This window comes from Erythranthe guttata, chromosome 9 (genome assembly GCF_056151865.1).
Source record: "Erythranthe guttata isolate IM_541 chromosome 9, IM_541, whole genome shotgun sequence".
NCBI classification, from domain to species: domain Eukaryota; kingdom Viridiplantae; phylum Streptophyta; class Magnoliopsida; order Lamiales; family Phrymaceae; genus Erythranthe; species Erythranthe guttata.
This window is the reverse complement of record NC_142541.1, coordinates 10,917,757-10,923,754: the sequence shown is the minus strand read 5'-3', so window position 1 is coordinate 10,923,754 and position 5,998 is coordinate 10,917,757. Positions and strand designations below refer to the sequence as shown.

The window sequence follows — 5,998 nt, the reverse complement described above, 5'->3', positions numbered from 1 at the left end:
GCGGCGGCGCGTGCAGTACTCGCGCTGATCTTCGGGAGGTGCGTGAGGGCGCGTGCGGCGGCATTTCGTCGACTGTGTAGCGGTGATCCGACCCTCTTGTCTTCCTTCTCTTGGATTACACCTCGTACACTGAGTTCTACAACCACATGGCACTAGACACACAAAAGTTAGAATAAAACGGAAGAAAAGACAAGGAAAAAGGACTACCGAATGTCGACTGAGGCGCGTGGAAGCGACGATCAGCGGCGGCGGGGCTGGGCGGAGAAGCAGCGGTCGTGAGCTGAGGGAGAGAGGGAGCAGCTACGGTTACGTGTGCTATGTGCAAGACCTATAAATCTTGTATTTATAGTGTTTTGTGCATAAAACCTAACAGGCTTAAGTTGGACCAGACCCAACAGCTTAAGTTCGTTAGTCTTTCTTTGCTCGTTTCTCACAAACCAATGACCGAAAGCATATAAAAATTATATCTTTGGAATCATTGAAAAGTTCTCGTCGTCCCGACAAACTAGGGAGCGTAGATGATTGGGGCTGATTTGCCCAAGCCAAATAATGCCTAAAATGGGCCCAAAAGCCCATCAACCCATCTATCTTTCGCCCAAAAGCCCATCAGCCACCCCAGCCCACCTCTCTCTCTGGCCAAAAACCCACCAACCAGCCCCCCACTCTCTGAATCGGGCACACACACAGAGAAAACACACGTATACACCTAGAACACACACAACACACAAGACATTCAACACGTCAACACGTTTGTATGGGGCAAAACGAACCCCATCACACCTCAAATCTAACAATCCCCCACATGAATGATAAATGCATGTAGACACCTTAAAGTCCAAACGATTTGTTACTGCATCAGGAGAGGTAGTTTACTTATCACAGGTTTACTTTTTGCTATTTGGAGATTACACAGGGGTACTTTTTGCTGTTTACTCTATCATTAAATTTAAAGCCCTACGAGCTAGATATTTTCCATCAGAGGACTTGTGGTCGGCTTCTTCTGGTGTTTCGTCCTTTGGCTACTTGGCGGAGTATTCTGATTGCTCAACAACATGTTGAAGAGAGACTGGGGTGCCGTATTGGTAATGGGAATAATGCTTTGATTTGGGGAAACCAATGGTTGTTAGATGATGGCAATTTTCGTATCTTAACTCGAAGGCCGTTGAACACAGTTTTTGTAAACATCGTGTCTGACCTTATTCTTAGTTATGTGCGTATGTGGAATCTCGAGTTAATAAATGAGGTGTTTTGACCAGTTTGTTGAATACTTAATTTTTGATTCAAATATAATTTAATTGTTTTTTACTTTCTTACATCAATTCTTATTATTTCGGGAATTATTATTATACGATTTTCGGATTTTTTTTAGAGTTAGTGGGTGGTTATTTTGAGCTTAATGGATAAATAATTTTATTACATGTTTAATTATTCCACTAACCCACTATTTATCTGATCCAGTTAAATTTAGCATGACCCAACAAAGCGAGACCCAAGTGAATTGGTCTATGCCAATTAAATTGGGGTCATGTACAAAGAGGAAATAAAGCCATATGGCATATTTGACGAGCAAACGAGCGATGAGGAGACAATAGGCGATGAGCAGGCGAGCGGCGAGCGACGAGCAATAACTGACGAGTGGGAAGTGACAAGTGCCACCTCATTACTTAATCATTAAGGCTTGGACTTGAAGTCACTTTATTAAGTAAAGTGAATAAATTCGTTGGAGTCCACAAAAAGATATTTACTATAAATAGAGGCTTATATCATCTTCTTGAGGGGACACAACAATCGACAATAAAAAGGAGAAATAACAGATTCACTACTCTCCCTCCCTCTTTATTTTTTATCGAACATATTATGAATCTAAGAGGTAAACTGACTTAAGCTTTGAAGTGCTAATCCCAAGAGCACCTCTCCCAGTCCTTTTACAGGTTAAGCGACGAACAGGTCTTAGAAGAAATCAACTCGAGGATGCGGGGTTCTTGAGGCGATCGAAGAAGTTGTTATCACCTTCGACCGAGCAAAGAATTGCTGATCGAACTCGATCGTACCCCGACACGTGTCCGGTCATTCTCTGTATTGCAACAATTTGCAACCTTCATACAAGCATAAGCTTTACAGTCCAAACCTTCCAAAACATTTCAAACATATTTTGTATAAAATTCAATCCGGTCGGATCACTTTCCTAGTGTGCTGATTCGTGCAGGACAAGATGCTCTTGAACTCTATAAATCGGAGAAGATCCAAGTTCATTTCTCACCATTTCTGACGAGAATCAAGAGCACAGAGCTGAGGGTGTTGGAACATCTTTTACAAAACCTTGTTTTCTTTATGGATTTCTCATTGCATAATTGAGTCTGTTTTGTATTCAATTTCATTGAATATTGGTTTGTATTCCTAGTATACTGTTAAGCGATATTGTTCTAGATACTAGGAATTGGTTTACGGAAAAATCAACTTGTGATTTCTTCTTAGAAGAGAAGATCTTGGCTTCTCATTTGTATTCTTTAGAATACTGTTACGTTTTAGCATGTGAAGGCACCATCCACGTACGCTGCACAATTTTTTTCAATACAAGTTTTTGTTTATCTTGTTTAAAAATCTCTGATTTTATACAAGTTGTATTTAAATTACACGAATTCGGAGGTATTGAAAATCTTTCACTGTGGATTGGGAAACAATTGTTTGTCCTATTGGGAGTCGCCAAGCTAAGGGCCGGTTGGTTTGGCACTAATCGAAGTCGGGCCAAGTTACGTATTGGTGCCATCGGTTACGGTGGAGGGAGATTGAGATTCTATCTAAGTGATGACTGCTAATCCAAAATGATGATTCCGTGCTGAAATCTTTTAGAACTTTTCTGGAAGATAATAAATCGATTGCGACCACTTTTTTCGGAGTTGCCTTTTTTTTTTTAGGCATCATAGTAATAAACTAGCTCATGGTCTTGCGAGCTCACCAGACATTTCAAATATGGAGGATTCTTCTATCTCTCCTGGAATGGTGTTTATCGCGTAATATAAAGTCGATCATTTCTTCTAGAAAAACGACACTAGGGGTTTCGTAAAAGAGCCCCTATTTTCTTCAAAATGACGACATTGTGTGTTGATTATTTGATAATTCAATTTACCATATATAAATTTCAACAATTTTGACATTATTGAGAATCTAGCACTAGAAACACAAATACTTGTTGGCACTTTGTAATTAATCACATGATCCTAGTAATGGATCCAATTAGACTCTTGATAATGATATATACATTCATGCAGCGTCAATTAACGGAGAAACGGGAATACTTTGCTCGTTTCTGAAGAAATTATCAGGATCGGCCTCCGATTTAATCCGCACCAATTTGTCGAAATTATTCTTGTAGTACTTGAAACCATAACCAGCTGCAGCTTCCGCGTAACTATTAGGGCCGTGGTCGTTGATTCCCAAATCAAGATCTCGGTAGTTGAGGTACGCTTCCCTCGATTTCGACACATAAGGAGTCATACATTCGTAAAACCTCCTCGTCAAATTTATGTAATAATTTGCCGCGTCAAGTCCGGTCACGTTCCAGTTTGTCGCGATTTCGACGAGGGCTACGTTACCGGCCCGATGCGGGAAAGGTTTCGACGAAGATGAAATTCGATCCATGATTCCACCGTAAGGGAAGAACTTCAACACTGGAGTTTCCAATTCCTTCATCTTCTTGAATATCAATTCCAATCCCTTCTTGGGAATCACCTTCTTTAAGAAATCGGATTTTCTCTTCATCCGAACAGGAGCCGGATGGATTCTGCTTAGCAGAATACTCGTCGGAGTTTCCGCCGGAAAACCCGCCCATCGAACGAGGGAGTCAACCCAACTCAGGTCAACGCAGTCGCCTTTCGTTAACCCTAGTTCGGGGAAGCTTTTGTTCATCAAGTCAACGTGACTCGCCGAGTCGCCAAGATACAAGGTTAGAAATGTAGCGGTTATAATTTTCTCGATTGGACCAACGTTAACCGCTAGTTTGATGTATGTATCGTCGTCCAGTTTGTCGGCAGCTTGGAGATATTTGTAGACAGTGTCCGTAAAATCCGGGTCGTCGTCGGAAATCCAAATTCCGGCGAAAGAGACCGTCGCCGGAACCCTAACGAGCTTGATCTTGTATGCGAGAACAACTCCAAAGCTGGCGGCGCCGCCTCCTGTTATAGCCCAGAATAGATCCTCCCCCATGGATTTCCGGTCGAGTAAACGGCCAGTGTGGTCCACTAGAGTTGCGTCGACGACGTTGTCGACCGCGAGGCCGTATTTCCTCATGAGGTTGCCGAACCCTCCGCCGCTGATCTGGCCGCCGACGCCGACGGTGGGGCACATTCCGGCGGGGAAGGCATGGAGTCTGCTCCTCTCGGCGATTCCGTAGTAAACTTCTCCGAGGGTTGCGCCCGCTTCGACCCAGGCGGTCTCGTCTTCGATGCTGACGTTGACCGCCCGGAGGTCGAACATGTCGAGGATGAAGAACGGCTTGTCCGACACGTACGAGAGCCCCTCGAAATCATGGCCGCCGCTTCGGATTCGCATTTCCAGGCCGTTGGATTTGGCGCAGATGATGGACGACTGGATGTGGGACACGTGTGCGGCCGCGACGATGAACCGTGGCTTGGGTGTGGTGGGCCCACCGAAGAGCATGTTTCGTATGTAAGAGTGAAGAACGTCGGAGTACGAGGAGTTGCTCGGAAAATATAAAACGTCGGAGATTGGTCGAGAGGGATCGGAATGGGAATTAAGGCATTGAAGCAAGTCATGTTCATGGAGATGTATTGAAACACAAGTGGCATGTACAACAAATACACCCAAAAGTATGAGGTTGGAGAAGATACATGAAACCATGGCCATTTTGTAAGGTTTCAATTTTTTTTTCCAATGTTGTGTTTTCTTTGTATAATATATAGAACAAATAAAATTTGGGTAAATTAGGGCTACCCTAGATAAGGTTAAATTAAAAAAAAAAAACTCATTTTATTTATGTAATTAAAACTATTACTCAATTATGAATTTTCTTACACGTTTATCTTTGCGGTGACAAATTAATTAATTGAATTTTCTAGATTATGTGGAATATTCTCTAATTTTTACCCATTTTACCATATTCGAGCTCCATATTTTGAAACATGATGATCATAAGATGTATCTCTTGGTTTGTAAATATCAGATTATAGTGCATCAGAGACTGCATTTTTGCACAAAACGAGTAAAAACTAGATAAACTTATCAAAAAAAAAAAATACAAATTAGAGAACATTTCACAAAATTTAGAAAATTATGTTAAATTTGACACCATAAGAATGAACGTGTAAGAAGATTCATAGTTAATTTTTATCGTGAATTTGACCTTTCTCAGGGCTAGCGGTAATTTACCCATCAAAATTTTAGCACATGGATAAAATTAAATATAATTAGGAATCACAACTATGATTTGTGATTATTTATTTGGTTGTGGCTTGTGATTTGCTTAACTCGCTGGAGGGAGATAAAGAAAATCTAATCACATGCTTTTACAGTTGAGAAATTGCAAATTGCCAGTAGGTACAAAATATATATATTTTTTAATGTCAACTCCCTTTGGCGTGGATAATTAAAAAAAATAAAAAAATAATTAATGTACAATGTACTTGTAAATGTGTTTCAATGTTGATTGAAAATCGATACGTCAACTTCCAGCCATGGATAGAGAGTTCCTTATTTACGAGCTTATTTACAATGGGAAATTAGTGAGAACCCCACTCATCTTATCATTCAATTTTTATAAAAGAAACGTTGTTCTCGTTACATTTTTTCCGGCCTACTTTAGGGTTAAATTGGTCATATTACCTAATATTGATTTTTATGGTATATTTTAGGGTAAATTCCACTTTACCCCCTCGTACTCTGCTCGAGAATCACTTTACCCCCTTGTACTCTCAATTTCACCGATTTACCCCCCCTGTACTTGTACAATTTTCCAATACAACCCTCTCTATTAATTTTTTTT

The 5,998-nt window shown here is 40.9% G+C and overlaps 1 pseudogene; it reads right to left on the bottom strand.

Annotated features, from left to right (window-relative positions):
• Positions 1-3,237: 3,237 nt before the first annotated feature.
• Positions 3,238-4,863, bottom strand: LOC148768070 (berberine bridge enzyme-like 8 pseudogene; annotated as a pseudogene).
• Between the last annotated feature and the right edge of the window lie 1,135 nt (positions 4,864-5,998).